At 40.4% G+C, this 23,194-nt stretch overlaps 1 long non-coding RNA gene across 1 annotated transcript in view; it reads left to right on the plus strand.

Annotated features, from left to right (window-relative positions):
- LOC135300908 (uncharacterized) overlaps positions 1 to 21,906 on the plus strand; it is a 38,793-nt gene extending 16,887 nt beyond the window's left edge. The window contains exon 3 of the long non-coding RNA XR_010362652.1: positions 21,781 to 21,906. This is a non-coding gene — a long non-coding RNA (uncharacterized LOC135300908). The remainder of the gene's footprint in view (positions 1 to 21,780) is intronic.
- The last annotated feature ends 1,288 nt before the right edge of the window (positions 21,907 to 23,194 follow it).

Below are 23,194 nucleotides of genomic sequence, written 5' to 3' on the forward strand. Positions count from 1 at the left end.
AATTCAGTAACACCTATCTTATCCATAATGCTGTAATCGAGTCACGCTGTTTTTCTTGAGGCTGCTGCATCTTTGTGCATCCACATTGCAGTGGGAACACTCATTTGCTAAAATAACCCTAGGTGTGTCATCCAGAGCTATGTCCTTGGCAATCTCATGTTACTGTTGAAAGCTCTGAGTCCCTTCTGGCCGGCTTTGATTTCGCTCTGTGTCCTCACCTTCCAGTGAGGCTCTTGGCAAATCAGCTCCAGCTGCACTGTTCAGGCACCCCAGGCTGCACACAGAGAGCTCCTCAGAGCTGCACACTGGACCTTTGCTGGCCCAAGTGCAAGCCACACAAGCCCCACTTGCTAAGAATTCTGTGCTGTCCCTTTTTCTCTTCTTCACTTCTTGAAAGCAGCAGGACAGTGTAGAGATGGAAATTTTCTTCTGACCCCATTTGGATATCAAGGCCAGCCCTCGTATCCTCAGGGAATAGACAAGTATGTGGGCTGAACATGCTGCTTGACACAATTTGTCTTAACAAAAAACACTTGGCTTGTAAAAGTAAACACTTGCTAGAAACTGTGCCAGCTATAATTCCATCACTCCACTGGCCCTATTAAGCACTTTATTTTTAAAAAATTGTCTCCCATTACTACACACACAGTTTTGTTTTTATAGTTCATGCTACTGTCTCAGTGTGGTCCAAAACCTGAAGTATTAGGAAACCCAAATCTCGCTGTCTTGGGATGGGCCAGGCCAAATTGGGCTAGGCTGGAAGGCCAGTCATAAGGCCACTTGATTGAGTTTGTAGTTTCTTTTGACTTGGAGCTTTGAGGGCTTCTATTTTCAGCATGCTGGTAACTTGACACCTTTTTCTGTATTTAGAATGGTTTTGGGAAATGAAGATGAGACACAAAGCTGGAGTTGGAGGCTTGGTTCCTCTGACTAACCATCAGATTTTGTGATTGCAGAGTCTCTTATTGTGGGTGAGGTTGTGTCAGAAAGGATTTGATTTAAATTTTATATCCCAGGGTAAATAGCATTTACTTCAGAGACAATAAGCTCACAAAGCTTATTAAAGTGTTTTCATCACTCTGCAAGTGTAATTATGCCAGACTGATATGAGAAACAGGCACAAGAATTGGATCATTCAGAATTGAAGGTGATTGTTCCTCAACAAAATGGTGGAAAGAAAACACTGATTATGATAAAAGATGTTCAATATTCATGCTTCCAGAGTAGGGGAAAATATTTTCCAAGGAGCTGTTTCTGGGGCAATGATAATTTTTTCTATCAATAATGCTTTGAATAATACTTCTGTACAGTTCTCTGTGTTAAAGTTGTTTAAACATCTTACCTTATATTTCCATATGAAAATTTGTTAACATTTAAAATACAACTTACACACTAAACCTCCTGGGTCTAAGGAGGATGACAACAATAATACAATGATTTATTTCTCAGCTCGGGTACCAGCCCACACATTCAGTTCTAAATGAAATGTTCTTCCTTGATTTTTTAAAATATAAAATGTTCATATTTGAGCACCCAGAAAACTCCATTAGGTAAGACTACACTGTGTAAAGGAGGTCAAAAGAGCCAATATACCAGAGGATTCTGTGCTTTAAAATCTTCACTGCTCCTGCTGTAGTCCTACCTTATGCAACCGAATACCAGTTACATGAAAAATTGTGATAACATTGCAAAAGCTGCCAGAGCTCTGAGATGAGCTTTTGTACCAGTAACAATGAACAACACTGACAATGAGCAACACTTTTTTCCTGTTAGAGAAAAAAGAGCAACTCAGCACAGCTAACTTTGGAAAGAACAAGCTGCCACTGTGCTCATCTTGGAGCCATTTAAAGGTGCTTATGAGTTCACTCTGCCCTGGTCTAGGACAAGCACACTGGCAAGAAGTTTGTGATCCTTTTTTCTTAGGGTATCTCTGATTTTGTTCCACTTAGAAGACAGAGGGGAGACGTGGTCTGAAAGGCCCCCAATAGCAGAGTAATGACCTGTGAAGGGATGGTAAAGTTTAGTTAGGGAGAAATGTCAGCAGATCAGCAACTGGTTCACCACTAAATTGATGTCGTCTTACCTTCTGCCTCTGCAAGAGCTGAGAGCAGGATGCATCTGGAGATGGTAAGTCATCAGCATGCCTAACACCTGGAGTGGTTGCCTATCACCTGTAAATCTTTCTGTTTAAATCTATGGAGTTGGAGTGAAAACTTTCAAGTTATTCCCAAGACTCTCCCTCCGGATTCCGTCCATCAGTGTCCATAGCAAAAGGTTTTCCCTGCCTTTCTGCTGTCCCACTGCTCTGACATGTTCAATTTTGTTGGACCCTGAGTCCTACTACAAACTTGAGGTGATAATTTAAAAAAAAAAAAATCAATGAATGAAGCATTACAATAACAGAACTTTGAACTCCTTTTTAAAACCTTTTGACATGCAGAGGCCTCCCATTGTATATCTAACTCACAGGATAAATTCTACAGAAATCCAGAGGCTTCATCCCTGGAGAACCACCCAGAGCATTCCAGCACAGAGCCTCAATGCATGCACACAGCTGTCTGGATTTTTCTGCAGCTGCTCACCCCAGCAGACTCTGGGTTTTTCTGCTGCAGAGCAGGATGGACAAATTGCTGGACTGAAATGTGTGACTGAGATGTGAATTAGCGTGTCCTGACTATTGGTCTGCAAGGAGCAGTTATTGTGGCTAACAGTGAAATATCACTTTAGTCTTCATGGTCTTCACCCTTTGTTCTAGAGGGAGTTTACTTAACCAGGCTTGGAAATGGCAATTGCAATAAGTCAGTGCTCTTTCACCTCCCAAAAGTAAGAAAGAGAAAGAGTTGTGGGTTTGTATCCTTCCCTTCTAATTTAAGCCCATTTTGCGAACTTACCATAATGCCTTGGATGTGCTGGGCTGCATCTCTTAATTGTTCTCAATTCTAGAGCCTTTAAGCAACTCTGTCTTGGTCTGTGGCTCATCTGTTGTATCTTTGTTAGGAGCCTTACTGGAATCTGTGGCACAATTCATACCTGCATCAGCCTATTCACAATTGTCTCTGTGTTTCTCAGTGCTGCTAGTTTCATCTTTTGTTATATTGATACAGTAATGATTGCTGCAATTCAAAGTCCTGCACTTTGACTCTTTCTTTTCTGTCAGTCAGTCTATTTTTTAGGTAGGACAGTACAGAGATTAAAATAAAATTATTTTTAAAGCTCACTGACAGAGCTAGGCTGTATCCTATCTCCTTTTGGAAGCAGAAGCACAAAGGTTATACAATGAAATACTTCAGAAACACATAGAAAAAAAATCGTCCCTTTCTTTTTAGTCCTTTTGTGTGATTTCTTCTCTCTTTCCAACAAATTAATAACCTAAGTAGACACCCACAAAATCTCAGTTCCATGACATGGAAGCTCTTCATCTACACCAACTGAGACCTCAGTGAAGCTATTCATTCTCACCTGTGGCTTTGTAGAGACATCACTCTCAGAGTCAGAAATCCTTGTCTCTGTGGTAGCACCAGCTCAGGTAACTCACATTTGATCTTGCCACTGTTACTCTGGTGCAGGCCCTTAGCCCAGCTTGCTGCTCTGCTGGTACTCCCTTGGCAGTCCCCAGGTTTGGCTCCACCAGCACAGAGCTGTACCTTACTGTCAGACCAAGATGGACAGCTCTGGGCAATCATTTAATAATTTCACAGCACTCTTCAACAATTTCAAATCATGTGAAATGATGAAAAATCATTTCAAACCATGACAGGCTTTTTTTGGTTTTCCAAAAGTAGACTACCTAGCAAGTTTTGCTGTAGGAGTGTTTCTAGTCTCAGCAGAGGATGTCTCCAGCACCCGAGAGCATCGGGAGCACCCGCCTGTTCACAGTGTCTGGATTTGCAAAAAGCTTTCTGGGAAGCAGGTCAGAAACTGCCAAAATAATCCATGCTTTTCCAAATCATACAGCAAGTTGTATATGCTAGAGAGGAATCAGGCCATTGCCTGGTGGCAGGTGGGCTCCCAAATTCCTGAGCCCACAGTGACTGCTGTTTTATATGGTGCTCCCAGGCACTAGTCTTGCTTCCTGCTCTCTTCCCTTTGTTTTTCCTTCCCTGGAGGCTGCTGCTGCCTCCAAAAGAGCAAATGTCTTGTGTGCAGGAACAACAGGCTTGTTTCATGGAAAAACTGTGTCCATGGTGAAGATAAGACTCCTCTTAATGCTTTTGCCAGATCAAGACCAAAATACTGATCATCTTCAAGATTGTTATTACCCTTGTATAATCCATATGATTGCTGATTAAATCAAGGATATATTGCAATTAGAATAGAGATTAAAGTTTCTGATTAGGCACAAGGAAAAATGGGAGCTGAACAAGCATATAATAAGCAATGAGGAGTCAGGAATCTCTCTTGGGACTAAGTGCTCAGTTCTAAGAATATCCTTGAAAATTCTGACTTTCAATTCCAGGTTATACACCTCCAAGAAGTGCAAGTGCTGCCTGTCAACACTACAGAGCCGGGAGAAATCCTGCTTTCCCTCCTATCCTATTACTCAGCACAGGGTTAGTCATAACTGCCCAAAATAAATGTAACTTTATAAATGTAACTTTATAACATAAGGCCTTCACTATGTCTTGCTATTCATCTCTCTGGATTATTTAATTATTACTTTTTCTACCTTACTTGTCCTTCTTTCAGTTTATTGATTTTAAAGGAGTGTCTAGGGCTACACATTCATGTAAATTAAAATAAAATAAAACACTTCAGGCTCTTCTATTATGTTTTAAAGTGAATCAGGAAATGCACAATTAGCAAATTTAAAACAATTATCGGAAGCAAAAATCCTTACCAAGACAAGAAAACTCCACCCAAACTCGAACACTGCATGTTATCTCTTGCTAACATCACCATTAATAATCTTTAACCATATTGGCAGAGGAAAGTAAATTATAAAAACCCTCATCAAAGGACCAGAAGACAAAAAATAAAATGCTGGATGTTAAACCTTGACTTTTCAAGAAGGATGTCAAAGGCAAACTGCAGTAGCTGGTCTCTTTGCTCTACTGAGTGCTCTGCAACAGGGCACAATGCCTGACTTTAATTCCATACTGTTATTTCTCTGGAATTTAAACGACATTTCCTTTACTATAGGAAATACAAGAATGTATTTCTTTTTATATGTATTTCTTTTGAGCAGTTTTGTATGTTCAAAATTACCGTGAAAGAGAAATATGTATTTTTTCATCATTGTTAGTAATGGAACCTAAAGGTGTTCATTGGATACAGAGCTGACACAGAGTTTCACAAATGAGAAATTTGCAGGCAGGACATTGATAGATTTTCATATTCCATCTTACAGCGGCAGAAAGAGATAAATTGCTGCATTGTCCTGGATATTTCTAATATTAAAAAGCAAAAAGAGCAATCATTTCAAAGCCTGGAGCAACTTTGCCTTTTTCAGCACATGAGATATTCTCCTTTTCATAAGATTTTCACCACAGTCTCTGTAATATTGCTAATGTTTCCCCACTGGAACAGTACAAACCTGGATTAGCATTTGGGCTGAGGTCTAGATTATTACATTAGGAATGTTTCAATGCAAAAGATTTGCTGCTACAATGACCCCTTTTTTATTTTCTTTCTTTTTGACTGACTTGCTTCTAGAAAGTTAAGTTCAAAAAAAAACTTGACCAAACAAAAACCAACAGCTAGAATATATTTTGAAATATGTAAATTTAATTTAGTTCCCCTACAATCCTGGTTAGAGCAGCTCTGAGAGTGAGCATCTGATGGGAACAATAAGAAGCTATATGTTAATGCATATTCCTCAGTCTATAGAGGGACAGAGAAATTGGAAATGTGTACTCTTTAAAGGTAAAATCCACAGAGAGAAGCATTACCATTTACATTACTGAGGTGCCCTTTAGTTGAGATCCAAATTTATCTTACTGAATTACCATCTTTAGGCAATCTATTATCTCTGCAGCTCGGAAAGCACTCTTCTGTATGCCCAATACAACGTTGTTTAGTTATTCATATTCACAGCAATGTCAAAAAGGGATGGCATTGTTATTATTACACACAGTTTTAGTCTCCTTCCTGTCAAAGTTGGGAGTCACACTGGAAAAATTGAGATGGCACCTGGATGTGGTTTGTTTTACTCAGTATCCAAAGGACAAATAATGCACTTTGTGTGATATCAACTTTAGGCAGCTCAACTGAGCACAACTGGATTTTGCAAAAGGTTATTGAAGCTTCATATCAACACATTTTCCTTTTCCAGATAAACATAATTTTAATAATGACTAGTAACTACCAGTGATACAACACAGTGGTCTAAATGTGGGTCAATATTTCAGTGCTGCAGAAACTTTGGATGTGCCTCTGAGGTGACAGTATGGAACCAGAGTTCTTCCCAGGGTTTCTGTGCTGTCACATGGCCACCCATACACTACTTCCATTCATCTTTTGCCACAGCCCTGCCCAAGTGTGCCTACACATAATTTGTCAGAGTGAATGTGCCTGCTCTTGAAAAAACAGATAAAATTAGGTTATCCAGCGAGGTCTTCCCAGTTGTAAAATGAAGTAATTTATTTAGTCATTACATTAGATGATGTTTTGTACTCTTTGAAATCAAGTTTCTTATCATTTTCTGTCTCAAATGTATTTAATTTAGTATGCTGGATGCTCTACCAAGTTGACAATGCCAATGTATCATTCATGCTCCACAAGCTTCACTTGGGACTGCTTTATTTCCCCAGCTTGGCAAAGTCTAGTTGCTTCACTAAGTGCCTTTCTATTTGCTTCATTAAGTGACTTTCAAATCTCAGCATGGACCTCATTCTCCACCCTGCAAACTGGCCTGAGATCAAGGAGCTGATCACTCTTCCTTGTGTTTATGCATTTTGTCTCTAAAGTTCTAGCTACAAGGAGATTTCCTCATTCTGTTATTAAAAGCAGCAAGGAGATCTGGAGGTTGGCTCTCACCAGCTACAGAGAAATTACCAGGTCCAATGTCACATATCTAAGTGATGGCTGCAAGAATTGGAGCCCTTTGATCCAATTACACTGTTGGATGAAACCCTATAACTGTGGGATCCCTGAGTTGCCATCGTATGAAGTTCCTTATTTGGCATTTGGATACTGAGTAAAACAAAACAAAACAGAATCTCCTTATCCTTCCCCACCCTGAAAAGAACAACCTTGCTCAGGAGGAAGCTCGCTTGTGCAAAGGAGACAAAATCTTGCAATCACATTCATTCCTTTATCTCTCCATGACTTGAATACATTTAAATCCCAAGTGATGAGAACGAAGAAGAGCAGGAAGGAAAGATTGTTTAAGGTGACTGAAAAATTATCAACCCCCAACAACATCTCTTAAAGTCTGTCTTAGAAATGGCATCTTATCCTCTCTACAGCCACCATTCTTCTCCGGAGCTTGCAGGGAAGTATGTATGTATGTAAGTTCTGCATGTAGTATCAGAAGGGTAACTAAAGCCTTGCAACAGAAGACTGGAATGAAGAGAGATGTGGAATTACTCAGTTTTAGTTATCTAAATTAAGACTAAAATACTAACAGGAAAATTCTATAAACCCCTGAGAAAATACAAGCAGTGAGATAGAAGTTGACAATTTAACAAGAGCAAGGGTTAGGCTGTTCTGTGGAGCAGTCAAGGACCAAATTTCCCTGTTCCATTGGCTCCTGCCTGACTGGCAGACAGGAGGGTGAGGAAGGGATGTTGTATCACCCTTAGGCTGCTCAATCATTGTCATTCACCTCAAACAAGTATTTAGGGGGTTGTACAGTAGTGGCATATAAGTGCCAGAGACTATGAAAATCTAAACTGCCCTCATCATCTTATCATGTGGCATTGTGGACAATCACTTGGTTCCTTGGATGCTGTCTTCCAGATGTGTCCTTCAGCAGTGAAGGCCTTGAACAGCAAAGCCCTTTAACATTCCTTCCCTTGGTTTGGCTCAAAAGGTCCTTTTCTGTATCACTCACACACTAGTTCGCTTTGCCTATGGACAGGCTAAGTGTGAATTACAATTTCCATTCCAAAGGAACTGCTGGTATTTTACCATTTTTTTAAAACAACGTGTTGGAAAGCTGACATATTTTGTTTTAACATTTTTGACTGAAATGAACAATGTTGATGTTCCCAAATTAGAATGTTTGTCTTGATGAACTCAGTTGGAGTTTTAGTTGAAGTCAATTCAAAATGAGCATATCTCTGCCAGTGGTGCTGTAGGCTCCTGGCTTGCCACTTGCTTTGGAATGAAGCTGCAGTGACCTAGGGGAAGTTCAGGGTGGGATAAAGTAGTCTGGCCTGTAATGGAGCATGAGAAATAAGTCATGTGAATTCTGACATAATAGGATTTGAAGGGTTCAAGTGGAACATATTTCTGAAGAGATGATTATGTCCTGCAGTCATTCTGTCTCGGAGAAAGGATGTACTGGCATGGCAGAAGTGCAGGAACAGGACATTCCTACCCAGAGAGGAGCAGTGCTGAGTCTCTAACACTGAAACTTGTTGCAGCAGGTCAGCATGTGTTTTGTTCCAAAAACAATCCACAGCAAACTTCAAGGAAGAGGAGACAAGTTCATGGTGTGCAAGAAAAAAAGAAAAGCACCAATCCTGAGCCTACTTTTCAGTGCCTGTTGTTAGGTCTGAGGGGGAAAAAACAGCTTGCAGACAAGAGGAGGGCAGCTGATCAGCTCTCTGCTTCTCCCAAGTCCTTCTCCTCCAGCTCCTGCACAAATTGACTCAACATACTCAGGGACTGGGTAGGGTACTGCAATATGAACTCCCTCTTTCTCTCTCCTTCTCCCTGAAATAATTCCTTCTCATTTGATGTAACTGACTCTTTTATCAGGGAAAATTATTCTTTTTTGAGACTAAAAGAGAGGAAAAGTGGAATAAACTGTTAATGTGAGCAGAGGGGTAGGGGGATGTAACAGCTCACTCTCTTGAATACTGATGCTACTGTGAGGTTCTCTATTTTCTGTGACAGGGCTACTCAGTGGGTGTGACTTTGGTTAATAACTTGTCCAAAACAGTGTCAAAGATCCAGTAGTCTATGAAGTATTCTATTTTTCTCCCATTCCAAATGGAAAAACAGCGTTTGAGATTTCTTGTAGACATTTTCATGCTACTAACACAATGCTGTGGGAAGCCCTCCTTGTCATGGCATAGATACAGGTCCTCTTAGGACTTGGAGAAGAACCAGTGAGAAGAGAAAACAAGAAGCTGAGAAAGAAAGCAAAATTCTCCAAGACAACTAGTCGGGGTAAATCAACTAATTCTGAGCAAAATAAAGCACCTGACTTTTGCAGAGTATGTCAGTTCCTTGCATTACTGTCAGAGCAGAAAGCATTCCATGTTTTAGCATGCATTGTTCATAAGAAAATTGTGCCATCTTGTGGGAAAATGTAGAAAATATCTAACCCTACCTTCACATACATTATGCAAAATGAAAGGCAGGTTCTTCCATGATCAGATATTTGAGGGAATATTCAGTAAAGAGAAGTCCCCAGCCTAAGCACTGAAGGACCAAAACCTTCAAAAGACAAGTTCAACATCCTGACCTAAACACTTATGTGGGCTTTGTAGTTCTAAGACTGAGAAGACAAACTCAGCCAGGTGATTTATTACTGAAAAGTGCCAGTCTGGCAGATTTTTCCCAGCCATCTGTGAACTTCCACATTGAGCCAATTCTTACCCAAAATAAAGCAGCATAGGCCAGCTAACTCGTACCATCCTAATTTGGAACCTTTTTAAGAAAAGAATATGCAGGTTGATCAGAAGAGACATAAATGAAAATTAAGGGAAAAGAAGACTATCAGAACTGGCAGAAGAAAACTTGTATCATCAGAGATCAATCTGTGATTCTTGGCAAAGAGCAAGCCCACAAGACTTTGTATCCACAAGAATCCTGTTGTATTAGCAGTAAAAAATAAAACCTAGATAATAGTAACAAATGTCTTGGTCAGAGTTCAAACGGTCTACAGCAAATCCTTGGATTATTTATATAGCTTGGAACAGTGATGCTTTTCAAACAGACATTTGGACATGAATATTACTGGCTGCTGTTGCTCAGGCATCCTGCTGCAAGAGGCACCATGAGGCAGGAAAGATGAGAGAAAAGAGACTTGAATCTGTGGGGCCAGTGCAGAGAGGCAGAGGGAAAAAAGGTGGGGGAAAGCAGCCCACTGTCCTAGAGAAGAATAGGTAGTACCAATCTGTGGCAGAGGAGGGCTGTGCTGTATCCTTCCTTCTCCAGTGCCTGGAGTGCTTTCCCACTGTTCCAGCCTGGCCCTGGTGTTGTGCAAGGAGCCCAAAGCCACCTCTTACCCTCTCTACTCACTGCTGCTTCAATAAATTCAGCACACTGCTTCTAAAGGGTGAGGTTAATGCGCTCTGGACAGCCCAAGCTGCTCAAGCTTCACAGCTGGGCTTACCCTTTGACAGGAAAAAGCATCAGATGTGTCTTATTAGCTGCACTGCTTTCCCACAGCCACTTAAATATGGCAAAGTATGGAAGAAAATTCTTGAATGCAAAAGAAGAAAACAAACAAGAACATGGGTCAGGACAAGATGCATTGCCATAAAATCATATTTGGGACACATATGCTTTAAATATAAAAACAACTGTGATGCTAAACAGTGGAAGGAAAAAGGATATTAAAAAATAAAAATAAAAGACTGTCGGAAGTCTTAATAAGCAACAAAAAAAAGAAGTCTGAAAACTTATGTTTTTTGCTGCTTGGAAAGCTTCCCTTTTTCATTAACAGTCCCTTGAGATATAAGGGAGGGTTCAATGGCAGGGAGAAAATTTTTAGTCTGGTTTGTTATTTTTACATGAAGAATAAGGACAGCACAAAATAAGAAGGTCAAGCATCAAAACAAAAATAAAGTTCATGTGATATGTCCAAAATGTTGACAGAATCTACTTGAAGTGAGAATAGGTCCATGGCGTAGGACAAGACTCAAGGCACTGAACATTAAGCTAAGATGGAGATTCGGTGCATTCTGTTTCCTGGAAGTCAATAGAGAGAGAGAAGCTCCAGAGAGCAAAGTAAAGGATTCCTCTGCAATGTTTGAAGTTTGGCAGATTGAATCAGGACTTTGCTGTGGCCACATTGACATTGGGGATGGTTGGTTCAGGACACCAGACTTACATGTGCTGGTTTGGGCTGTTAATGCTCTTCACAGTAGCTGGTATGGGGCCATGCTTTGGATTTGTGCTGCAAACAGTGTTGTTAACTCAGGGATGTTTTGGTAATTGCTGAGCAGAATTTGCAGAGTCAAGGCCTTCCTGCCACTCTCATCACCCCACCAGCAGCTGGGCTGGGGGTGCACAAAGAGCTGGGAGGAGACGCAGCTGGGACAGCTGATCCCAATTGGCCAAAGGGATACCTCAGACCAAATGTGGTCATGCTGAGCACATAAGCTAGGGGAAGCAGAAGGAACAGGAGGGACGTTCATTTTTAGTCTTCCAATTCTCTCCCCCAGCCCACCCAGGGGGAATGAGCAGTTGTGTGGTTAAACCTTGGCATTATGTCTAGTCCAAAGTAAAACTGCAAGTGGTGTATTTGTGCCCTCAGTAATGTATTCTTCACCCTACTGGCGTGTCCTGGTTGTGCCAAACTGTTGGTCCTGTGTTTGCTGAGGCAGCACTCCCTGAAGTGAGCCTGGACAGAGTGCTGAGCAGCCACAATAATACTGTCCCCAGGCTGACTCGGGCTGAGAGAGCTCTGAAGGTCTGGGGTTTTTGGCAGAGCATCTCCTTTGCTTGGGGTTGCCAGGAAGGGCAGAGAATGACAAACATCAATCACACCATCCTCTCAACCACAGCTGCCTTGTGGCACACAGGATTACCCACTGGCATGCAGAAAAAGCAGATCCAGCCTTGGCAACGAGGCTCTTGGCACCTGCAGCCTTAATAGTCAGGGCAGCCCTGAAGGCTGCTGGTTTTGCTAGTGCAGGAGGATGTCAGCCTGTACCAGCACCAAGTCCTTTGCAGCAAGGTGCAGCAGGCATTTGTGAAAGCAGACAGAACAGAAAATGAGCCACAAAGCTGGGATCTGGCCCTGATACTGAGACAAAAGGGAGCGAGACAGAAAGAGAATGAGCAAAGACTCAGCTTCAGCACCATGCTGCAATAGGCTTTTTTGCATGTGAAGATGGATTATGTAAACCTGTCCTGAACACACCGTGCATTGATGAGCTTCATTTAGGAAGGCTCAGGCTTTTAGCTCTATTAATTGGGGCTTCCTCTGATGACAGCATCAACTCTGCTGAAGGAAATGGGAATGTATTTGAATAAAGACCTAATCAGGCCAGTAGCAACTACATATTCCCACTGCTGAATGGCCTCTTTGTCAATTCAGCGCAGATGTTTGATTGTATCCTGGTTGCTTGGCTTCCTTTTCATGCACAGCCTAACTAGTGTGATTTTAAAAAATTGCAATAACATTCCTCCATATTTGCTTTAAATTCCTCCCTGTTGGTTTTGACCTTTCTGTAAATATAACTACATGTGAGTTTTGACTAAGAAACATTTTCAATTCCTGTAGTCTCTGACTAAAACAGGACCTTGGGATCATTCACTGAGCTTGGGGAGCCCATGACAAGTGCAGGGGAACAGACTGAAAGGAAAAAGAATATTTACAGGTTGAGAGCTCACAGTTCATCCCTTAGCATAAGCTGTCATGGGCCACTAGTTGATGTTCACTGGCTACATCGTGTACCTCTTGTTCTTTGTTTCTCCTGGCAATAGACATTCTACTGGCCCCTTTCCCAGTCCAAGCTATTCAACGTAAGACAGTGCCAAACCACCAAATTTGATCCAATTTTAATCTCCCAAAGCTTGGGATAGGGTTTTACTCTCATCTCTTGCTATAAGATTTCTTCTCATAAAAAAATTACTCCTTTCAAATATTCAGAATATACAAATTGTTGTTGTCAAATCCACATATTACATTATTTCAATTGTTTTCCTTTAGTTTTTCAGTCTATCCCGTGAAGAAATTACATGTAAGTCCACTGATACTTGCCTCTTCTGACTTTCAGCTGGATTTATTGCTTCATTTCCTCCAGAGTCTTGACAACCTCCCAGCCACAGGAGTTTTAACGGGCTCACTTCTAAGGCAGACCATCTCTTCTCCCTGCCCCAACTCTCTAGGAAAACTGCCCTCTACAATTTCTGCTTGAATACCAGGTTGTTTAAAAAACCCAGCCAAACAAAAGAAAACAAACAAACAAAAGACCAGCTGCAGCAATTTTACACAGGTTGGGCTGTTTTTCTCCTTGCACAGCCATGCACTGAGGTGGAGGAGGGAGGGCACAGCCTCATAGCCCATGGTCACAGCATGGGGGAGCCAAAGAAGGTCCTAGAAAGTGGGTAAAGGTGTGTGACTGATCACCTTATCCAGCAGCCACCAGCAGTTGAAGGAAGAAGTTATTATATTGTTTAAAACCAGTTCATTGAGGTTTTAAATCCAAACTCCAACTACCCTGACTGGCAATTTTTCATAATTCTTACTATCTTCCAGAAAGGAAAGGTAGGTGACCTTATTTCAGCTCATAGTAGTTTCCACCAGCCCCAGCACATTGTGTAAGAGAGCTTCTCCCTTTTCTTCACTGGTGTTGGCATCTGCTTTCTGAAGCTGGATCCAGCTGGTGCTAGGTTGTGTTATGGATGAACTGCACAGGCACTTTTCAGTCTGTGTCCTTTAAACCTCATCGTTTTTGAGAAGCAGACCACAGAATTTTTCTTGGCTGGAGTTTCCCAGACTGTCTTGAGAATTTAGTCTTGCCAGATATTGTTATCCTGATCAGTGAAACTTTTCACTGCACTTACTTCCCTCTGCAAAGCAAGCAAGATCAGGCCGGTATATTTCCAAAGACTGAACATTATGTAGGATTTTTGCTGAAAAATCTGTTCTGGATTTATGTGTCACATTCATATTTTCTGGAAAATCCCTTCACCCAAGATTTTTCTCCTGGGAAGCTGAGAAGCCTCAGAGAAAAAGGAAAACAATTTTATCTCATTTACTTCTCCTGTGTTTTGCTCATCTGAAATGCAATTGGAGATTTTTTATCCAAAAGGTGATGGTTTCATTGGTTTCTGGTGAGTTGCTTTGACTCAATGGCCAACCAGGGCCAAGCTCTGTTTGGACTCTGGATAGAGTCATGAGTTTTCATTATTATCTTTTTAACCTTCTGTAAGTATCTTTCAGTATTCTTCAGTACAGTATAATTTACTATTCTTTAGTATAATATAGTATCATAAAGTAATAAATTAGCCTTCTGGGAACATGGAGTTAGATTCATCATTCCTTCCTTCATCAGGGCACCCTGCAAATACAATATTTATGTGTCATATGAACACCTCCATGACTCCACATATGCACATTGAAACTTTTGTGCTATGTAGTGCTGTTCTGTCCTGTTCCCCAGACACCTGCAAACACCATAGATTATACTATTTCCTTTGTGTTCTCTCGTCAAGAGATACACGCCATACCAATTTTCTTGTCTTCTGCTTAGATTGTTTAAAATTTGAATCCATCTTTTTTCCACATGGTTGTTCCTTACCCAAATTCATCTACAGATGAGTAGAGGAAAGAAAAAAGGCTGCACAGCAGTGCTGCAATTGTTCCCGTACAAGGCCCTAGGATGATTACACTGATGATAGAGCACTCTCCCTCTTTGTCTCAGCACTCAGTGAAAACAGATGCCCTCAAGGTTCACTTTTCTCTTTCCATGGACTTTGTTCCCCTCACAAGCCATGAAAAAAAATATTTTGTTTACACAGAGACGACATTATATCTCCTGACCCTAAAGCAAGTCTCCTGAACTTACAAATGGTCCTTAATGTTTTCACATGTGCAATCCCCCAGTTTCAGTTGCAGTGCCAATGCACTGGGTGCTCAGTCCACAGGATCAAAGACTGAGACAGTCACGAGTTGTGTGACAAATGACAGTGTCAAAACTGTTTACACTACATCAGGCTGAACTTTTAAGTTATTTAGATATGTAAACATGCAGGGAAAGACCTAAAATAATTTTTGAAAGGCCTTCTCTTGTTTAGGAACAAAACCACAAGATTTTAAAGGTCCAAGACTGCAAAAGGACATAGTAATTTAGGTAAGTGCCAGTCTTATGGCTTGATAATCTTCTGCTGGTCTGAAGAAACTCTAGCAGAGTTTCCCAACTGAGTTGTTAAGGTACATCCTGCACAGTAGGATTAGTCAGTTTTCTGATGTAGATGTGATTTTGTTTGGACTCACCGAACTATCCCAGGACTAGAGAAAAGTAGGAAACATTATTCCACCACTCAGTTAAAGGAGGCAAAGTGAATCAATTGAGAAAATAAAAAAAAAAAGGATTTCTTGGCTGAATACTTTGGGTTACTTTATAAAATAATAACTATCTCCTCAAATTTGCTTTAGGAGCTGTGTGAAAATATAAGCCTTCACATAGAAGAGACACATCTCCAGTTCTAACTCATGCTACCCATCCTTTGGTATTTGGCTGAGTGAGCTAGAACAAGGTTTTTCTGCCTGCTTGAGAGGAAGGGCACATGCCACCACTCTGCCTGTGTCACTGCACTGCCTGGGACATGATAGGATTTTGCACCCAGTCCCACAGTAGATGCCCAGCTCATATGCAATTATCCTGACTCTTCCCAGAAGTCTTGCTTCTTGGCATGCATTCAGTAAATCATCAAGAAGTTCCCACTTTGAGGGTTTATTTATGACACATTAGCAAGCATATTTTTATTGGGTTTACAATGAATTGTTTATTGGTTTTCTATTTAGTTCCTGAGGGGCTGAAATTTTTTATTTTATCATGGCTTAGTGTCACTGAGCTATTGTTGCAAACCTTATTAAAAGTATTTTCATATCTTTCTGCCTTCATTTATAACAATACTAATTGGAGCAGTTAATAAGTCAATACCTACCTACTGCTAAGGGCTGCTTTTTATTGTTGCTTTTTGAACTGTCGCCAGGGTAGTAATTCACATTTAGTATCCATTCTCTGGTGTCCTGATCTCAGCAGGTAGGGAAAGTGAGAAACCCCTGCCTCAGAGAACTCAGATTTTTCACATTATTTGCAGATTAACACAGACTTGGCAATGAGAAGTTGTAGCAGCAAGGGGAAGCTGGGGTGATTTTGGGTAAGAAAGGAGCAAGGGCTTGCTATCAGTGAGCATTCACAAGGCAAGCTCCTGAGAAATGTGTGTGAGTTGGGGATTTTTTGGTTCTTTGTTTTCAAGAGGAAGCAGATGTAAAGTTCAAATATTAATTTCCAGCCTAATCCGTGCCTGGCAGAGAGGAGGTTTCAGGCTCCTTGCCTGCTTTATTGCCCTGCCCAGTGAGACCTCTCTGTGGCTGCTATTCCTGGGAGAAGGGAGATGTGAGAGTCATGCTATGTGCTTCCCTGGCAGGGTGGAGCTGCTGTCCTGCAGCTGGCACCAAGTGTGACACCTTCAGAACAAGGAACTCTTGGGACAGCAATCCTTGGAGGTGGCACATTAAATCCTGTTAACACTGCTTCTGAGGAGCAGAGTGAGCTCAGATCTCATCTGCTGGTGCTGCAGTTTAGAACACCACTTTTGTGCTGCAAGTGGGAAGGATGCTGTATGATCATGTGAAGAAGGAAGGGAAAATGTGACAAAGAATAATCCTCTGCTAAGGAGCTTGCAATTTAAATACAAGCCCATTGTTTCAGGATTTAAAGAGATTAGTGCCATGCAACCTGCACATTGGGCAGGCTAACTCTGGCCTGCCTGGTCACCCTTCCCAGCCATCACCTCACTTAAATGGCCTCGTGTGGAGGGGAGGCACCATGAGCTGTTTTTGCTCTCTGACAAATCTGTACATTGCAGTCCTTGTACTATCAGGACAAATAATTTGTACCTCAAGTTATCTCAGCAGGTCCAGCACAGGCTGAACAATGGACTTCTCCTCCCTCCAACAGCACTGAGATTTTTCAGTAGGCAAATGGCTCCCCAGTCTCTATCCTTAGCTGATTCTCCAGGCCTTGCAATTTGCTGCTTTTTGGAAAGCACAGCTCCTTTGGGTCACAACAGATCACTGCGTAAACTGTGCCCACCACACCCTCTCAACAAGATTCTCCTGTTTCAGGGCTTGAGGGGCTGATCTCAGGACTGGCAGAGCAGATGTCTAGCTGGAGTTTGGTACCTGAAAATAGACTCATCCTGCAATTATCCGCACACACTGACACAGACAAGTTGCTTCCAGGGAACTTTTCCATAGCACCACATTTTTCTAGTTTATTCCTTTCTCATCCCCCATTAAGACACATTCTCACTTCTCTCTTTTAGTCTTTTATAACTTTATCAACCAAAACTGATTCACAGTATTAAAATTTGGTTACACTTGGGTTATTCCATGTTTATCATGGTAACAGTAGATATATTTCCTTTAATAACGAAAACACATCATTCTGTTGACTATTATCCTGTTTAGAGGGTGGCTATGCTTAAGGAAGAGCTCCTGTCACTCATATCCCAAAAACTATTCATATATAAAACCATCGAGTACCATTTCCACATGAAGCTTAGAAGTATTCTTTTCTGGATATGAAATGAAAAATATTTTTTTCTCTTCCAGCATTTTTTATCCAGACACTGGACTTTTAGGGTTTGTTTACTCTGTAACAGGTAGAGTCAGTGTTCTGTAGTTACCTTCCTATGAAATTACTTCGTTTGAGCTGGGGTGATCACCCAGGAATATGCAGCAAGTGAAGTAACAGTGCTTCAATTAAGAGAGTGCCTAGGTTCACTGCTTTATGAGGTTTGTAACTTAATTACCAGCATGTAGATCAGTAGTGCTTCAGTGTTCTAGGTGAACCTGCTTTAACAAGAGGTTGGTCTAGATGTTCTCTAGATGTCTCTTTGACCCCAACCATTAATGATTCCGATACAGTAATATAGCAATTTATGTAGCAATTAATTCAGTGAATTTTTTCTATACATATAAAATAAATTACTAAGTATTTCAGCTCTTTCATGCAAATAGAGATGTTATATTTGGTTTCATGTAAAAGATTCACGTTCAACTTCCCAGTATAAAAGTCCAAAGGTAATTGGAGAGTAGCATTGTGGGTATGTTTGGATAACTACTTGAAATCAAGGACCTGTAAAGAACATGTTTATTTCCAGATTTACACCACCTTCATTTTCAGTGCTGTTTGAAGAGGACAGGTACAACAATAAACATTCTGATAGCCACTTCAAGCTCACAAGAGGTGCCCAATATTATTATTGCAATGGGTCTTAAAAGCACATAGCAGATATTAACATCTTCTTTCATTTCATTGCTGCATTTACTGAAGCAAGAGTTTTATGAGAATTTGGTATCATTGTCACTGACCTTTCCTTCTGAAAACATTTACCACCATATTCACCATCAGTCTTTCTTTCAACAGCATCTGTTTAAGGAAAACAGATGCTGTTGAAAGCATCTTCTTTTTCTCTTTAATAGCCTAATCTTTTTTTATTCTCTTTATAGCCTAATCTTTTTTCCCCACATTATTATTTTGGCTTAATAAAAGACTTTTTAAAATTATCAGGAACCATGCCTGTGAAATGCACCATATGGGAGAAGAAACAGGCCCAGAATGCAGATGAGTCTTAAAAGAGAAGTATTTTACAAAACAAAGCAGCCACAAAGAAAAAAGCATTTTTTTTTTCATTCTACCCCATCAAATATGGTTTCCACGAAATGACAGAGAGGAGGGAAAACTGGAGAAGACACTGCACTAGTGAAAGACAAATAGCTTTTTATACTGTGTTATTTATGCTTGGGGTTACAATGTCGGCAATACTTAAGCCTGCTGTGATTCAAGGTTCATATGAAAACAAGCAAGTCCTCTGATTTAAAAGGCAATAACCCACTTCAGTCTCAGGTTATCAGCTGTGGCAGTGATGGGAATGTTCTCTCCTTGTTCCTGCATTCATGATGGTTCTTTTACACATCTTTCTATGAACAGATGTTCAGCTATCAACATGAGAATTCTAATAATCTTGGAACACAGAAGAATTGTAGGGAAAAGACAGCCTCACATGAAACTGGGTATTACATCCAGATTTCCATCCAATTCTTCAGCATCTGAGACACTCTTTAAAGAGGTCCACACTTAATGCATTATCATATCCTAGTTCTATTACAGTCTGAGAGCTCTGAAAATGCTCTTCACCTCGAGTTCAGCAATTATTGATACTGCTATAAAAGCAATATTCATGACATGAAACACCTGAGGCCATTTTGTGCTATAAAATAGCACATCTGCTGAGTGGTTGGGAAGGACAGTGCAGACTTGCTGTCATGGAATAGTTCCATGCAGTGCAGTTAGCCTAGGAATGACTGTAATCAAAAGCAATGGATTTGCCCTGTTGAAAATTATTAAAATCTTTCAATTTTGCTATTGGTTTTATGAATGCTGTCATGCACTGTCATGAGAAGAGTGCCTTTAAATAGCTCATGACATTTCCTGTGTTAGGGCTATTTCCAGTATCCATGCTTCCCATATTTCAGAAGGATCCTTCCCAGAAACATAGATGTGACTCATTAGCTATTCAAGGTGTATAATGATAAAAGGTCATTTCCTATGCAGGGAGTATTTATCTAGGAAATGTCTGTTCTTCTTTGTGTTCATGCAATTCCTTTGTCATACTAAAGTGTATTTGTACAATCAAAAGCTTTACAACTACATCAAAACTAAAAAGTAAGAATAAAAAAAAGGACATGTAACCTGATAGTTTAGTCACTCTTAAGTTGGGTCTGTTCACACCATTCTATGAGGTCACAGAATCATAGAAAAATTCAGTCCAGAAGGGACTCTGGGGAATCACCTAGACTATTCTCTTCCTCAAAACTGGGACACTTTCAAAGTTAAGTCCAAGGAACGCAGGAAGCATTAAATATCTTAGTTATAACTACTGGAGCTGGAACCAAGAAACATCTGCTGTCATAGGTCTCATAAAAAGGAAAACCAAAAAGCATCTTTTGGAGGAGGAGGAAAGTGAAGTTACCTGGTGGTTTGAAAGGAGCCACTCAGCCACTGGATGTGCCATCTGAGTCAAACCAGGATTCTCCACTAGGATGCTAGTCAAGTGTTCCATGTGGGCATTAGCCTCTGGATCCTGGCACAGAGTCCCTTGCTGTTAAACCAAAGAGCCCCTAGATGTCAAAATTTCTCTTCACCCATTCTCTGGCCCATAAGTGATGTTCCCTTTACTGGGAGCTGTGTCAGACTGCCAGTACTTGCCCAGAAGAATGAACTAACAATGGAAAGGGCTACATGTGGCTGGGTCTTCAGCCCAGCATGTCCCTTTTTCCTAGCTCAGAAGTGAACCATACACAGATGGGTTTACTGCTCCTTACAAAGGTTTTTCAAGCCTTGATGGCAGTAAACACAGCTTCACCACAATTCTTATATAGATATGAAGCATCTTGAGGCATAAAAAACTAAATTACCAGTCTTACTTTGCCAGAAATACATGATCAATTATCTGTTTGCTTCAATGGTGTTTGCAATTTCAAAGCTGTAAGTAAAAAGAAAATGCAGGCTCTTTGTGTGTATACTGCCCAATTATAAAATGAGTTAATGAACCTGAGAGTCTTAAACATAAGACATTTACAAATGAACAGAGAAAGCAGAAAGGCACCAAGTACAATTCTTGCTGCCAGTTCTCTGCTGAACTGTTTCTAAGCTTAACTTGCCTGTATTTGAGTCAGCAATCAAAGCAAACATTAAAACACCTGAGAGCTAAATTGTCTAATAAATCAACACAAACTCAGCCCTTTGCTCACCTACAGAAGCTTGTCTTTAAGACAAACCCATAACAATTTCTTCCTGGAACAGTCCTGGGAGTCTTCATTTAGACTTTTTTTTTTTACTAGAAATGCTTGGCAACCCTGGGTTAGAGATAATAGGCAAAAAGTGAGAATGCTCTTTCTTTAACAAAAAAAAAAAAAAAAAAAAAAAGGTGCAATATTTTATCATTTAATTATTTCCTGTCTGGCTTCAGATTAAAATACTGATGTCTTGATAATGAGACAATGTTTTATGAGATACATTAATCTGAGCTGCACCTTCTGAAAGTACAGTCACTGTGGTTAAAGCCTGCTTTATGTTTTTATGTCTGCTTTGTTTTTCTGTCAGACTTAAAAACAAAGCTGGTGTGAGGTCTTATGCAAATGTAGTGGCAGAGCCAAAGGCACAGAGTATGAATTCCTATGAACTCAGCAGGTTTTGTGACACTGAGTACATTCTTTCACTGTGCTGCTGTGAAGGGTACCTTACCTGTACCCATTTGCTCACATAACTGTGCTCTGAGACTTGGAGATCTCTTTACCTTTTCATTTCTAACACCCATAGGGCTGTGAAGGTTCCATTTATGCTGAGAATTTCCTTGTTTTCAGAAAGGTTGAAAACCTTTCCATGGTGACACATATTTGGCATGTATGAGCTTAAGTATGGTCAGAGATTTTGAAGTAGCTGATATGTTCCTGTTATCTTCAGAATCATAGAATCACAGAATGATTTGATTTGGAAGGGACCTTAAATATCATCCAATTCCCTCCATGGGGAGGGAAACCTGCTACTAGACCAGGTTTCTCAAAGCCCCATCCATTCTGGCCTTCAGCACTTCCAGGGCTGGGGCATCCACAGCTTCTCTGGGCAACCTGTTCCACTGTCTCTCACCACTCTCACAATGAAGAAATGCTTTAATGCTGTTTCATTTTGTCAGGAACTTCAGGTTCTTTGTAGAGCTGTAACAATGAGGAAAATAAATTTTGGAACAAATGAAGAAAAGACTTGTAAAATTCACCGTAAATTTGCATCATTTACCAAGATGGGACAGCTCCCCAAATACGTAAGTTGACCACATCATTAGATGCTCACTGGAGCATAGAATTGATTGGACCCAAATTTCTGACTGATGTTTTGCCATAGATCACTTTGTAGGACTTTCACAATTCCTTTTGATGTTTGATAGGATGGTTAAATCCCAAGCATGAAGATGGCCTGACCTAAAAATGCCTTCTCCTGCCACCCAGTAGATTGTCAGGATGTGTGGAGTGGTCCCAGGAGCAGTGGGGAACACAGCAGAGATGTTGTGTGGCTGTTTCAGCAATGCTCACACGCTGGTATTTTGCACACCTAATACCTGGTTGTATGGCAGGGTGGAGGACATCCTAAAATATGGAATGTTCCAGCAATAAGTATGTGTGATCCAGCTGCAAAGCACGACGAGCCAGTTGAAAAATGCAATATTAGTCAATTAAGAATGGAAGCACTTTAGTATTATTTAAAGTTCAGTCTTTCTAATTACTTGGTTTTAAGCTATTTTTGATGATTATTATTTCCTTTTATTTCAGAACAGATTTAGGCTTCAAAAGCCGTAACAAATTGCATCTATGTCCAAATCTACATTTTTCTTTCTGTATTCATACAGCCACAAGGAATGTAATTTCTTGTTTCCTTTAAATGTTTATAAAATAAATCATGCAAATCTGCAAATTCAGCAGAACAGACTTCTTGTGGTTAAAGTACCCAGCATATGGATTGTGTTTCATGATACAGAAAATACTTGCTACTAAGTAATTTCACATTTTAATTATGGTATATTTCAGAAATACTTTTTAAAAAGCTTTATCGTATTTTGGAAAAGTATGTTTATGGTGGTGCTCAAAATAATAATTTAAGTAGCATTTACAATTTTTTTTTCCTTTTTTTCCTTTGGATTGAAACTCCCGCCTTTAATCTTACCTAAACTTTGAAACAGGAGAAATACAACTTGTGCCTTCTATTTAAGAAGAAGTTAGAAAAATCTTGGTCCAAAACTGAAAAACAGTTTAAGGAAGTCTGAAAGTCTTGAGCTATCAGAAAATGGGAAATGCAGCTTTCAAATTAAATGTGAACCTATGAATTTGAAGTCCAACTTATTTCTTCAATTTCTTCAGGACTGGGGCCCAGTCCCATGCCCTGTGTCCTTCCTTCACCCTCTTTTGGCAGCAGCCACCCATGGCAGTGAGGCACCACAGATCTAATCCCAGCACAGTGCTTGCTCACTTGAGCTACAGTATTTTGTTTCCACCTCACAATCTGAGATTTGTTTTCACAATGTACATTGTCTTATTTCTCAAACTTTTCCCATGGTT

Source organism: Passer domesticus, chromosome 5 (genome assembly GCF_036417665.1).
Source record: "Passer domesticus isolate bPasDom1 chromosome 5, bPasDom1.hap1, whole genome shotgun sequence".
Classification (NCBI taxonomy): Eukaryota; Metazoa; Chordata; class Aves; order Passeriformes; family Passeridae; genus Passer; species Passer domesticus.